We start from the raw sequence: 15,650 nt of genomic DNA on the forward strand, positions 1-15,650 counted from the left end.
CTGCACTAACCCATAATAAATCCACCTCTACGACGTTGATGGTTAGATTCACACTTGATCATGAAATAATTTGAAGTTGAAAGCAGGAATGCCAGGGTGAGGGAATTTTTTCGAAATGCTTTTTTTTTTTTTTTGTTTGTTTTTTTTTTGTTTCGGAGTAAAATAAAAAGTCCAATTAAATACGTCTAAAATAAAAAACCACAATGTTCTCAGAGGGTCGGGAGGAACGGGGAACAGCGGGGCACGGAGATGGCGGAGCGCAAATAGCGCATGGAGAGGGAGACAGGTCCAAACCGCTCTAGACCTGATCTGAGGTCTTCTATAGCCGCCTTTCTCTCCTCCCCGGATACGTGAAATCTGTGACTGTGCAGACTGTGCTGTGACTCTACTGTGTGCGGAAGAAGCTGACACTTTCACTTTTAGTTCTGTAGCGTCCGACAAAGTATTGATAACACGCTTAGTATTTTAGAAATTAGAGTTTTTTTTATTTGATAACGAAAATTAACTAAATGGGTTTTATTAAAAATATATAAATAAATAAATAAATGACTGGTGGGCAAGTAATGCACCGATGTAACACCGGTAACACCTGTAACGGCGGCAACTCTAGTTGAAAGTGAATAATTATCCTGCTCAATCCAACCGTTCATAGCATTTTCCTTTGACGGGTTCCGAATTGCCAAATTCACTTCAAATCTAACCGCCTTTGTGATTGTCGTGCACGGCATGTATGCGCATGGATACTTACAGGTCAAAGACAAGGTAGTGGAAGCCTTCCTCTGAAATACTGTCGTGGAGTCGTACTGAAGGATAGAGACAGTGAGTTCGATCAGAAATGGGTAGAAATTCCACAACGACAACAAGACAGCAAACCATCACCTTTGAGATCCTGTGTGTGAGGTGTGTACAGTCGGTTTGCATACAAGTTTATGGTTTGTAGTTGTGTATACATTTGTGTGCAGTGTTTGTGTGTACTGTTATCAATTACCGCCCAGAGGTTTTAATGAGACCCAAATGCAAATACGCACACAGACACACAAGACACAGACACACAAGACACAGACACACAAGACACAGACACACACACACACACACACACACACACACACACACACACACACACACACACACACACACACACACACACACACACACACACACACACACACACACACACACACACACACACACACACACACTCAAAAATAGACAACAGGGCCCTTAAGACAACAGTCCATAAAAACATGGGGGAGTGTTCTCATGAGGGTGTTCAAGAGTAGAGTCACTCCAGAGCTGCAGACACGTATGTGGGTGTGGCCAGGTGAGTTTGCACGTGGCGGCGTGCAGGTGTGCTCATTTGGGCTCCTGGATCCTGATGTTGAAGGTATGCGTCCCATTTTTCTGATTAGTTTGCAGCAACATGTATCCCCCCCCCCCCCCATTCCCTCCTCCGCCGCCGCCTCCTCCTCCTCCTCCTCCTCCTTCTTCTTCTCTCTGTCTCCGGTCAAAAATACAGTGAAACTCTTTCACCTGTTGCTAGGCAACCGCGAGTAAGGCAGGATGAACGGGTACCGTGTCAACATAGGTCGGAGAAACAAAGAGGGAAAGAGAGAGAGAGAGAGACACACAAAGAGATAGAAAGAGGGAGGTGTAGACATGGGCACATACAGAGAAAGACAAATTCGGGAGAGAGTTTTCTACGAGAGAAAGGGAGCGATGGAGAGAGGGAGAAGGGTTGTGCATGTACTGTGTATGTCTTGTTTTGTTGCCACAAACAAATTGCCCTATGGGAAATCAGGTTTTATTCCTTTTGTGCTTTTTTTTTTTTATTACAAATCCACTTGGGAGCCCCAGTGCCACAGTGATCTTGGACTGAACTTTACATTTGAGCTCAACATGAAAAATAACAAATAATTCTGTCCCTGTTAGAACTGTTACAGAAGACCTGTTGAGTGTAAATAGAGCTCCCCCGTGTTAGAACCAAGAGGGAAGCATCCTCCCTCACTGTTTAAGTTAAATAATTAAATAAAAAGCACATTCATATAATTGCCCAAAGCTTCCCTTGGAAATTTCATATCAGGTCACCGATGTTTACTTGGGAAGAGGTTACACCATTTGCATGAGAGTGTGGTGAAATAGAAAAAATGGGAACGCCTCAGTTTCTGTGATTTCTCATAAAAAAATGAGAGAAAAAAAAAAAAAAACTCGCAACCAACTGGTCAGCTAAACATGTTGAAATTAATATTGTAAGAAAGCAAGTAGGCAAAGAAAGAAAATCAATATTGGAGATGTTGACCCATTGACCCATCAATCCAGAACAAGACTTGTTGACTGATGTGAAAGACAGATTGATGTATTGATAGATAGCATTATCTGCATGAGTGTGTGCTGACACAAGTCTAGTAGGGGTGTCACGATTCTCCAAATCCAGAATTCGATTTCACTCTCGATTTTAAGGTCATGGTTCGATTTTTTTTGTTGCTATTATTAGAACGACCAAGTGTTGATTTGTAAAGAAAAATACTTGTTCCACAATAAATTACTTTCATTTGAATTTTAAAAATGATAAATAATAACAAAAATATGGGAATATTTAAACACACCTGAACAGTTAAGAGCTTTATCAAAACTAGACTACAGAATAATAAACAGTAATTAACTTATTATACTACTTTTAAGTTACTCACCAAACTAAGTGCAGAAAAACGGATGCTATTTTTGCCAGAGGGGAACAGCGGTAGTAAAAGGCAAATTACTACCTGCCTAACGACTACCTCTTTTCTCCAAAGAAAGCAAATAAAAACTCTTGATGTATTTAATTTACTCCGTTTCCTGCTGCTGCCGCACTGCAGGTCGCTCCCGGTCCGATGGGCAAACGCCCCGAGACCCAGCGCAGTCCGCGAGCCGGTGGTTGGGAACCTCCGCACTAGAGGACGTGAACACTAGTCGGTGACGGTCGGGTCTATTTGCCACTTTCATCGCCACATCTGTGGAATCACTGGACATTCAGGTCAAAGGCGCGCGCGCTTCCCTTACAACACAGGCTGAAACGCCGGGGGAGACGGAAACGCGCCGGTGTGCTCGTGCGTCTCTGCCGTTGCGAACTCGGCAACACCGCTGCAGGGGATATTTCTCTCTAATGTGCGTTCACTGTGCAACAAACTGGATGAACTTATATTGAGCTTTATTGTTCTATTGTTTTTGTAATATTCAAATTCTACTTGAATTTTGGTCCCGCAGCCCTGGTGCCAGGTGGGCGGGTGCAGTGTGCGTTGAGGGATGCGGCGCGAGGACCCTCCGATCTTGACCGCCCCGATATGGCGACCATGTCGGACAATATTACCCACAAAGATTTGCGAAGGATCGAGGACCTGCTTGTGATTTTCAAGTTCGAAATCAATCATTCCAATCGATTTTCTACTTTGAATCTGAACCGTGACACCCCTCATGTCTATCTATGTTTTATCTCATGAAGTCCGGAATTAAACAAAATTTTCACCCATCAATCAGCCTGTGCGTGCAAGAGTTGTTTTGTTTTTTTCCTCCTCCCGGCAGGACTCACCTATGTTTGGGTGTTTGAGCAGGCGACAGATTCTGGCCTCTCGTTCCAGTTTCTGGTGATCTGGGGAAATAGTAAGAGAGAGAGAGAGAGAGAGAGAGAGAGAGAGAGAGAAGGAGAATGGACATGAAGGTCAGTGCCAGAATTTGATGATTGAAACTTGCAGAGTTAAATGAAATCACGGCGGTCCCGCTCTGTCAAAGGAACCACAAATTAGGAACCACCTCTAGCGAAACACAACAGGAGGAGGGGAAAAGAAAAGACAGATACTCCTGACGAACCAACTTGGGGAGCAAGACAAACAGAAGCACAGCATAACCGTACAGACTCAAGCGCAGCAGGACAACGTAAAAATACAACAGAAACCCTTCTACAGTGGTCAACGGAACCAGCCGTGGATTCCCCTCTCCCACGAGCTACAAAGAGCAGATACAGCACGTTGGCCCTGATCTTGTTGTATCCTCCCACTCATGTGTTGCTTTGTACTATTAAATGTGCATCTCTATTGTCCCGCACACACTGTAGTCTATGTTTTTCTGTCATCTTTGCTTATAAATGCGCCAATTTTGTACTTCTTTTATCGCATTCCATTTTAGGCTGCCTTTCATCATCTGGCCAGTGGCAAGAGATTTGCCTTTTGGGCTAACTCTGGCCCGTGTACAGTTTTACTCTTCATTAATGGCTGTTGTCCCTGACAAATAAAACAATAAAAACAAAAGTTGACTCTATGGCACACTGACACCTGGACGGCTCCCTGTTATATGCGCCGGCCCCACACAGGTTACAGTTAGCGGTGAAGTTACAGCGTAAGTATTATCAGTTTAATTCATTTATTTTATGTTTGGATTTTAGCGACTTGACCTTCATTCTCGTGGGGGTTCGAATGAATGAGATTCTACATGAATTTTCCTTCCTCTGTATTCCAGGGGTGACACGGGTTGCGGTGCGTGTGGACCCGTCTGCATAATTGAGCTGCACGGCGGCCTAATGGAAAGCGAGGTCATCCCCCCAAAGCAGACGGTCTTGTGTTCCAATCCAATGTTACCTCCTCATTAGAGTGTCTTTTATTCTTTACAACGACCAGCGCTGTCGGAGGTCACGGCGCGAGATCACCCCACACCGTGTCGAGGGGGACGAGAGGAGGATTTCCCGGTCGGTGATCAATAAGGTGGCACAAATTTAAGAAAGATGTCATGTCAGCAAAAAAAGAAAGATTTCTGTTGACATGCAGTTAAATTTGTACTGTAAATCAGACACACACACACACACACACACACACACACACACACACACACACACACACACACACACACACACGCACCCACCCTTTCTCTCCAATCTCCTAAAACTCTTCTATACTCATTGAAACCGTGATTTCGAATCCTCGTCATTTTAGATACAGAATTTAATTTAAATTACTATGAACTGGCACAAAGTACAGGAAAAAACTTTAACACAAGCGGCAAAAAGGAGCAAATTATTTTCTTGTGCTTTGTCAAACAGCCTCAATGTTATGGCCGTAAAGGTTCAAAATGATAGCGTGGCTAACTAGTCAAGTGGCTTCGACGTGAAACAACGATGCCGCCGACAATCTTTGCAGAGCGACTATACACAGAGGGTGGTTGGGAAAAAAAAATGGGTAGACCAGTCGACAGCGCAATGCAAGCAATATCAACAAGAAGAAATGGCTGAATTTCTCAACATAAACATGCAAGCACGCACAGGCAGGCACAAAGACACACAGGGACGCACGCAAAATCTTCCGCTGCAGCACAAATTTTCTGCACTTAGTTAAATGAGTCTCCTGGGCTCTGCCTTCACACAATCTGTGTTTGGTTAATGATTGTAATGGTCAGGGGATGATGTTTGCACATGTGTGTGCTTGGGAGTGTGTTGGCGCAGATGTTTCTGTGAGGGAGGGACTGATACCGGGATAAAATATCTGACGGACACAAGGATAGTATCTGGTCACACAGAATACGCTCAACACAAAATTCTGATGCCAGAGCTGTATCAAACATGTCATGTTCAAAGGATGGATCAGTAACAATGGAGCACTGAAGGAGGTCGTAGGCTGCTGACGTCTCTTCCTCTACGACCAGGAACGAACCCAGAACCTCTTTGCTCTCACCTCTCCAATTCCTGTGCGCTACGGTGTCCTGAAACTGACACAAAGTATTTACTGCTAAATAAAATGCTGCCACATATTACTGATTGGTCCTTTTACAAAAGTGATTTGCTATTTGCCATACGTCTATAATAGAGATGAAAATGGATTTGATCTCAATGCCCCAAAATAAAAGTAAATCTTTATGCTGTTCAGTAATACTGGCTGTATATACTTAACTAATACCCTGAATTTGGGGATTCAGAATCAGTGTTGGTGGTAAAAGACTGAAATCTGTCCATCCCTAGCGGATCAGATTATTGTGGGATGAGTCTCTTGTTGACGGACAGATACAGCGAGCCGATCTAGCGTGGTCTGAGAGGGCTGGGTCAAGGGTCAAGGTTATGCTGAAGGTCACTCTCACCAGCTGTGTACCTTTGGGACAGATGGACCGCCTATGGGTCTGTGATTGGGAGTGAATGTGTGTGTGTGCTTGATTATGTGTGTGTATGAATAAGTATGTGTGTATATATTCGTGTGTGTGTGAAAATGTGTGTTTGATTGTGTGTGTGTGTATGATTAAGTACGTCTGTATATGTGTATATGTGTGTATGTGTGTGTGTGTGTGTGTGTGTGTGTGTGTGTGTGAATGTGTGTGTTTGATTATGTGTGTGTATGATTAAGTATGTCTGTATGTGTGTATATGTGTGTGTGTGTGTGTGTGTGTGTGTGTGTGCGTGTGTGCGTGTGTGCGTGGGTGTGTGTGTGTATGTGTGTGTGTGTGTGTGCGTGTGTGTGTGTGTGTGTGTCTGTGAAGTGCTTGGACATTGAAGCAACTATCATAATAAATGTGGGAGATTGTCAATGCATTTCACAATATCTCTGTACGAATTCAAAAACATGTTAAAGAGAAGAACTGATGTTCATTGAACAATAAGGTAATTTTCATCACAGTATGTCCAAAACCTGTGCATGAGCTTATGTGTACAGTACAGGTGTCTTCTCATCCTCTCCACTTCGATACCTCAGTGTACAGAAGAGAATATAAAAATGAAAGTCGGCAACCCAATCTGCGTTCCAGATGCTTCCTCTCATTGCTATAATAATCCTGGCTTGACTGCCTGGATTCTTGGAAGCATAATGCGACAGTGATATTAGGACTATTTATTTTTTCAGCGCTGCCATGTGATGATGGTTTCATTATGTCGGTAATGGCAGGCAATGCTGGCAGGGGATCCACTTCAGAAACCCTAGAATCACAAAAGGGGGTTTCCATAGAAACTGCAAAAATTCTAAATACCTGCTTCAGGCACAGAGCCTTAACTGCACGACTCAAACGGACCAACAGAAGCTTACAATCAGAACCTGAAGATAAAACAATAGAAGATCATAAAGGTTAGCAGGAGCACTTGACGCTGTGGGAAACGTTTGAAAATTAATACATTCAAGATGACCAGACACTAGAAACGTAACAACGAAAACAATACGAAATTATGAGGTAACTATGGTAGTTAATCGTATTGCCGGTATCTGATATTCGATGCGATGGCAGAGTAAAATCTGGTATCTTATTGAGGAAGATCCTCATTAATAAAAACCACAACGCAACAACAACAACAAATGCCATATTAAACATGTCACATATTAAGAGACATTTAACCTGCTCATTTGACATGTCTCAAATGGAGAAAAATGTATTATTAATTATTATGTCCTAACGACCCCAAACAAAGTATAGGTACGGTACATGTGAATACATAAATAAAGTTCTTGTAACATCTTTAAGGCTCTGTTAAAGTAATAGGACAATACATTTAAGTTTAGCATTGGGAACGGGAAATGAAAAAGTACATCAATCCATCCCATGATTTGATAAACTTCCTCTTGCAGTCTTCCTATGATTGCACACGCACGCACACGCACGCAACCATTCTTAGGTTCTGCTGTCTAGTCATAGCAATTAAGCGTGTGTGTGTGTGAATGTGTGTGAGTGTGTGTGTGTGAGAGAGAGAGAGAGAGAGAGAGAGAGAGAGAGAGAGAGAGAGAGAGAGAGAGAGAGAGAGAGAGAGAGAGAGAGAGAGAGAGAGAGAGAGAGAGAGAGAGAGAGAGAGAGAGAGAGAGAGAGAGAGAGAGAGAGAGAGAGAGAGAGAGAGAGAGAGAGAGAGAGAGAGAGAGAGAGAGAGAGAGAGAGAGAGAGAGAGAGGGTGCGAGAGAGCTAAAGTGTCATCAACTAATGCTGTTAGATAAGACAGACATCTGTGTGCCCTCCGTGGTGTTGCATAGCTTAACATGGTGAAATGTCACTCACCTAATCCGCTGACAGTTTTCTACATATTTGCTTTTGTGCAGGAGAGCTATGCGTTTCAGCGTGATATAAAATTGAATTTAGAGTGTGTGTGTGTGTGTGTGTGTGTGCGCCTGTGAGCATGTGTCCGTGTGTGTTCACTCTTAATAAAGCCATTATAAGTCCATTTGATTCCATAAATGTCTTTCTGAGGTATTCCAGTTAACTCTGAGTACTTCTCCAGGTTTCTGAGTCTTTTAGTCTCTAGGTGTTGATTGTCTATGAATTGGCATTGGCATCGACTAAGCATATCAAAACGGTTTTATGCCACCATGAAAACCATTTTCAACGCTGGAGGCCGCATTTGGGATTTCCGCTACCGACGAGGAGGCTGGGTGCTGGCACAGTTCAACCACGAAATGTGGATGTACTGAGCTAGGGAGTAAACTTCCAGAAACCTCTGCAACTACAGTACATACTTTGGCAGGAACTTGGGCTGGGTGATGTGTCAATATAATATCAAAACAGTGACATGAGACTAGATAGTGTCTGGGATTTTGGTTATTGTAATATTGCGATATAGTTAAATGTTGTCTTTAAGGCTGCATTACGACTTCGTAGACTGTTCTGTACTTATCAATACCTCTACCTGCTTGGTCATAATGTGCACATTACTAATGATTGTTTGTCTAATATTTCTTGTGCATCAATATCTTATGAAAGCGTGAGTAGTCATTCTCAAAATATCATAAAAATATCAATATTGAAGTGTTTGTCACAAAATATGTCGATATTTGATTTTGTTGATCTCAACCAGAACTAGCAGGAACCCTACTACTGCAGTACGGTGACCTCTGCACCGTCAACACAGCATACATACAGAGTAAGATGAATGAGAACGTAAGAAAGACCAGATAGGAGACAAATGAGAGACAGACAGCCAGACAGCCGGCCAGACAGTCAGACAGACAGATAGAGGGGGTCAGTGCAGCCTGGAGCAGACTAACATACTAAAATTAGATCGGATCCTCGTCAGGCTCACATCCCGGCATCTCGCTGACGATGCCGCCCGGCGTCCAGGAGGCAGAGCTCTAATGAGAGTTCTCCTTCCGCTCCTCTTAAAAATGATTTATCAGCCCTTCTTATCTTGGTGTTGCTTATCTTATGTCCTCCTGCAACCTCTTAACCTCTCTCCCTCCTTCAGCCGGTATTCAGCCAGTAATCCAAGCGGTACGTGTGCCAGAGTTTCCGTTAGAAAAAAAATTGGTGCCGGCCAACGTGTCTTGGAAGATTTTAATTTCCCGATTTTCCCAATTTGATATTATCTGTGTTTATTGTGCTTAAAAACAACTGATAAGCAGGCTTTATAGAGAAAAGACATCTTCAAGGCATGAATGTGTATAATCTTTTTTTATTGAATATTAAAGATAAAATAAGTGCCGTCAGTGAAAGCCATTTTAAAAATAAATAAATAAAAATTAAGAATATTACTACTTGAAATCAAATAATTTCTGTTCATGAAGAAGTGCAGCCGATTTAATTAACATTTCACTAAAATAACATTTTGATCAAATCAAAAACAAAATAAATATGGAAAGTAGGTCTAAATAAATAATAAAGTTTGTGGTGTTGTCCGTCTTCGTCGGGACGTCACGTCCACATATTTTACACAAAGAATATTTATCGTCTACTTTGTGTCGGAATAAAAAAAAAACCAAAACTATGGATGTATGTGTTCCAACGATACATCATCTTTCTGTTTCTCCTCAGAGTTCCAGACGCTGCGGCTCAGTCTCCGCTCCGTGTGTGTGTCTCTACTGTGTTTACAAGCGCAACCTGTCCACCAGGGAGGGGGCGGGGCTTAGTTCTAGATCGACAAACGTGATTGGTCAGAGGTGAAGCTTTCAGATCAGCGTCCCGTTGCAATTTGCCGAGGGCGGAAATGAATAGATCTGCAGACTTTCTTTTTTTTTTTTTTTTTTAATCGAAATGATCCACCCAGCACTAATTCAAATTGTGCTTGGAGGGAATTATTTTCACCGGACATTACGACCGGAGAGATTTAAATATGTCGGACTTAAACAGATTTTTCCGGTCAAAATCCGACAATTACCGGATGATTGCTGGTGTGTGCGCGCGCGTGCGTGTGTGTGTGTGTGTGTGTGTGTGTGTAAGGGTCAGTGTGCCACACGACTACGATCAATATGAATTTTACCTAAGTTTTGAAAGATTTGAAATAATTCATTATCCCTGTAATTTGACATTTCACTGCATATATGTATGGAAGTATGTAAGTATTTTCACTACAACGCTACTAGATTTTTCTGATTTTTGGTAAAGTTAGCAAATGTCGTTTTTCACCTTTACTTGGACGTGCATATTTGGCCATTTTCAAAGGCAATTTCAAATGCGGAATACAGTGTTACAGTATATATCGATCAGCCGCAGCATTTAAACCAACACTAATAACAACCAAAACAGCTCTGACCCGTGGAGGCATGGACTCCACAAGACCTCTCAAGATGTCCTGTGGTATCCGGCACCAAGACGTAAGCAGCAGATTGTTTAAGTCCTGTAAATTGCGAGGTGAGGTTAGGGTTGGATTAGGGATATGGATATGGGTTAGGTAACCCATGGATCTGGCTTGCTTTTCCAGCACATCCCACAGATGTTCAATTGGATCGGACCGTAACCCTGGCCATCCACATGAGAAAAGGTGATTCGTCAGACCAGGCCACCTTCTTCCATTGCTCCATGGTCCAGTTCTGACACTCAAGTGCCCATTGTATGCGCTTTCTGCAGTGGACAGGGGTCAGCATGGGCACTGGTTTGCGTCAACGCAGCCCCATACGCATCAAGCTGTGATGCACTGTTGTGTTCTGAAACCTTTCTGTCATAGCAGCATTAACTTTTTCAGCAATTTGTGCTACACAGCTCTTCTGTGGGATCGGACCAGACAAGCTAGACTTCGCTCCCCACGATGACCCTTGGGCGTCCAAGACCCTGTCGCCAGTTCACCAGTTGTCCTTCCTTGGACCACTTTTGGAAGGTACTAACCACTGCATACTGGGAACACCCCACAAGACCTGCTGTTTTGGAGATGCTCTGAACCAGTCGTCGAGTTATCACAATTTGGCCCTTGTCAAGGTGGCTCAGATCCATATGCTTGCCCATTTTTCCTTCCTTCAAGAACTGACTGTTCACTTGCTGCCTAATATATCCCACCCTGTGACAAGTGCCATTGTAATGAGATGATCAACGTTATTCCCTTCACCTGTCAGTGATTTTAATGTTGTTGCTGATCGCTGTACATTAAAACAATATTGTGAAAAATTGTGGTTTTGGCCCTTATTATTATTATTATTATTATTATTACTTATCACTACAAAATTCGGGTATCACAATGTGACAAATTAAACATCATGATGATACCCTACCAATGAAAGACAACATAGGGTATAGTATAGTATTATTGCCCGTTTTAGACAATCCTAATGACCAAAACCAAAACCAGCCTTAACTGAGGGGCAGCCACTCGTTTGGAATCTCAACTGCTTGTTCAGCAGCACGAAAAGTAGCCTCCATTTTTAAACTGTATCTGTCCCCCTCTGCCGCCCTCCCACTGTCCACCTCCGCAGTATGCAAATTAGGCAGAAAGACAACAGCCCCTGACAGACCCCCAGAGGCAAACTCAGTAAAATATACAATACCGACTAGGAAAGAAAGAACGACAGAAAGAAAGGAAGAAAGAAAGAAAGAAAGAAGAAATAAATGGGCTCTGTGGCTTGTACAACCAAATTTTTGTTACTTAAATTGTTCTCTCTGAAGCATCTTATTGGCATCACAGTGAAACAAAAATTAAGCTTAAGGTTTGTATACTGAGAGTAAATGTGTCATGTGTCACTTTATGTGACAGATAATATCAAGAGACATCAAAATTGTCAAAAAGTTCAATTTAATCATGAAAAAAAAGATTTATATTATAATATGTGAATACTGACTTATGGCATATTTTCCAAGTATTTTTTTCTTTCTTCCCTTTATGTTTCTTGTTGTGGGATGCAGGAATATGAAAGCTGGAATTGGAATTTGATCTGACAGGGTTTTTGGGTTATTTTGGAACATAGACATGTTAGATGGACTTAAAGAAGAAAAAGGTTCTTTCCTGTTCTTGTTCTCTTCTCCACTCTCTCCAAAGTGCAGAAGTGGGTCTGGGATTAAAGGGAAGGAACGATACAATTCCCAGAGAAAGTTTGCCCGTCATCAAGCTCTTCAGGAAGTGAAAAGTATTAAACTGGCCTGTGTTTTGCTGCTCCAGACATTTATCTGGAAAGCTCCTGAGAGGCCTTTGTGCACATCATCTAGCATTACACAAACAAATGGCTGAGCTCTTGTTGACTGTTTATTGAGTCACAATCATGAAGAAAAAGCTGGTACATCTGGAACCAAGTAAGGGGGAATCCCTGAGGTCCATCTGCCAAGACGCTGTTGCATTTACTCTTCCACCATCCCAACAAGAACAGTTCCAAGGCTGTTGGATGAATTTTTTCAGCGTCTGAGAGGGTTAAAATATTGTCGTTGTCAGATGAAAATGTTTGGTTTGTGCTACAACCCTGGTTTAACGACTGAAGAACGAGAGTTCTTACAATGCCTTAAGATGTCTCCAGACAGCTCCTCTGAATAAAGCTGAAAGCCCTTTTTAACCAACCAAGTCTTAACTTGGCCCTGACAGGCTGAGTTTGGGCCACTTGGGCACCCATTATGTGGCCTGCCCCCCAGTATATACATATACTAGGTCACTGCCTGTCACACTTCCTCTGACATATGACACCGGTAAGAACACTCGTTCTTCATTCGTATAACCAGGGTTGTAGCACAACCCAAACATTTTACCTCATTTCGAACTCGAATTCTTACTATGCCATATTGCACAACCACCACCCTCACTGACCGCGATATAACCACCCCCCCAAACCCACCGCCTAGCTCGTGGGTGGGGATTACACATACAGCTGAGCTTGTATCACCTGACCAGAACCACTCTCAACCGTACGCACGCAACACCTGGCTGCTGTCAAAACAGCCAGTGCTGACGCCGTCATGTAGAGACTGGAGAATCTGGTGAATGTGTGTGGCGTAGCCCAGGACACAGCACTGCACCTGTTGTTCCACACACCAGGTGTACCACACCTGGTACACCTGCAGCAGGCAGACTTTATTAAGCAGGGCCGCAGCCTGCCCCGCGGCCTTGTAGGATTTTTCCACCAAATTCACCATCAGCCTACCCTCCACGGATGGCAGCTGAGGCTTCTCTGTGTTGAGGGAGGGGGCACAGGTAGGCAGCTACCGACTCCTCCGGGGGGGCGCATAGCCAGGTATCCCAACCCCGGCTAGGTGTCCAGGGTCGAACACTGCTGAACGCCTGGATAGGGGAACCCGTCTTGTGTGGAGTGGCCTACGACGACCTTACCTCCTTGGTGAAATCCTCCAGCACCAGGAGGGGACGCAGCCAGGGAGTAAAATACAGCCCGGACAGCAAGGAGGGAGCAGCAGGTTCGGGGTTTGTCCTTGGGATCGCCCATTTGCCACAGCTTGCTCCAGGAGGTGCAGCAGCTGCTGGTGGAAAGGCCCCTGAGACAGTTTCTGAGTCACAGAGTTGGGCCTTCTCAGCTGGTTCTTCTCCTTCCCCCTCCTCCTTCACTTCGGAGCCCCACTGGGCTGCGTGGAAGTCCCACAACTCCTGGTGCGCGGCAAACTCCTCCTGATCCACCTGGCATGGATGCTGAGGGGGATCAAGAAAGGTGGGGGAGCGCTGCCTCGAAACAAGGCCCGAGGACGGAAGAGCCGATTCCTCCTCTCACCTTCCCCCAGGACACTCTTTGGCCTTTCAGCAGTACGGGGAAAACTGGGGAGGGAACCGAAGATTTTGGCTCGATTGGCGGATGACTGCGAGCGGCAGACCCAAGCAGTCGAGACGAAAGAAAGGGACCGAGAGCACCGCTTTGGCGTGTGCCTGGCCGATACAGCGGATGCATAGCAGGTGACTATCCCTGCGGGTCATGTGCGCGTACCAGCACATGCCCTGAGGTCCGCAGCCAACATAATAAATCCTTCTTCTTTTCTTTATAGAGGGCTTGCTTCCAACAGCGGAGAGCTGAATAAGCAAAGCGGTAGGATGACAGGCAGTGACCCAGAATATATACTGGGCCAAATGATGGGTGGGGCCATAATATGGGTGCACAAACACAGCCTCTCAGGGCCAAGTTGAGCTTTGGTTGGTTAAAAAGGGCTTTCAGCTTTATTTAGTGGAGCTGTCTAGAGACAGCGTAAGGCATAGTAAGAACTCAAGTTCCAAATTACGTAAAACCTCCGTCCAATTATAGTGATTTTGATTTGTCTGACATAAAGGAACGGTTGATGGTCTTTTAGGAGTCACTGTCAACGTTTAATGAGCCTCGGGCCAATGGAAGGAGTAAGAGTACACAACAGAATTTCATTCAAACCTCTTTTTTAAACCTGTCATTTTGCTATTCCTGAAAATGCGCTTTTCTGGAGGCATCACTGTGATGTTTTCCAGTACAAGGTGCTCCTGTTCCTGTTTCACCTGAATGTCTATACCAGCTCAAATGTCAGGCTGTTAAGAGTCTGTATTTTTATTTATTTTTGGGGTGGGTTGCTGGCCCGCTGTTTTAAGCTTGTCATTAGCACAAAAGGGTTTTTGCTTTTGTCATTTATGACATATGGTACGGTAATAAGCCAGAAGTCCATACAGGTAAAGCCCCTTTTGTTCGTCAGTGAATCAGACTGGCTATTTCAAAACTATACAGCAAATACTGCATGAAAAGGGCCAGGTAGCCAGGCCACCTGCTTTAGTGTAGCATCTAATATGGCTGGGCAAATATGGGTGTAAACATTTACTGTAACTATATCACAATATCACCATAACCAAAATCCCAAACATATCACAATATCAATATATTATATCGATATATCTCCCAGCCCTAGGATCTAATCAGGGCAGAAGAATAAATAAACTGTTGATATTTGAGGTGTTTGGTATTGCATAGCTTTGAGAAGGTAAACTAAATGCCTCCATTTAATTCCTGATAAACATCAGACGCAGCGGGAGTAGCATCCTGTAACAGTATTTAAAAACTGTGTGGCAGCCGTGTTTTCCCAATCCAAAGTATGTGCGTGTGTCTATATGCACGTATTGTAGTGTGGCGTGGCGTGTGATGATTTAAGATTATTCTAAACTTGATAGTGGATGAATAGTCGTGGGCTACAACAATACAGTGTCATACTGAAGGGTAAGATAGACACAGTGTTGTAAGTGTTGTTTACTACTAAGAGGTAAGACAAAACAGGTATGCAATACTTAATAAATTAAAGTGAGTAGTTTTAAACTTTTACTCGCCTCTTTTTAAAGTGGCCAAGTGTGTGGATTTATAGGTTCTAGTCTTCGGCCTTTTGATTATAAAATGAGGGTTTTTGATCGATCAAATTTTTATTTTACTTAAAATAATTGTGAAATATCACAACAAATTTCTCTCTGCTGGAGAAACGGTCCCCCATCACACCCCCATCTAATAGATTGATTTTCCAAATTTCAAAAAACAACAATGACACAATAAATTGACAAAAATCAATCAATGAAAGTCGATCGAATAAAATCAACACCAGGGATATGATAATCATTT

General features: G+C 43.3%; 1 pseudogene across 1 annotated transcript in view; it reads right to left on the reverse strand.

Moving 5' to 3' along the window:
- Window positions 1–15,650, reverse strand: part of LOC307242241 (calcium/calmodulin-dependent protein kinase type II subunit gamma-like) — a 62,969-nt pseudogene that overhangs the window by 28,355 nt on the left and 18,964 nt on the right. Inside the window, exons 3-4 of the transcript XR_013844773.1 lie at window positions 3,563–3,622; window positions 749–803 (exon numbers count right to left, since the gene is read on the reverse strand). The product of XR_013844773.1 is annotated as a calcium/calmodulin-dependent protein kinase type II subunit gamma-like (transcript). The remainder of the gene's footprint in view (window positions 1–748; window positions 804–3,562; window positions 3,623–15,650) is intronic.

The sequence above is a fragment of the Zeus faber genome, assembly GCF_960531495.2.
Source record: "Zeus faber genome assembly, chromosome: 16".
Classification (NCBI taxonomy): Eukaryota; Metazoa; Chordata; class Actinopteri; order Zeiformes; family Zeidae; genus Zeus; species Zeus faber.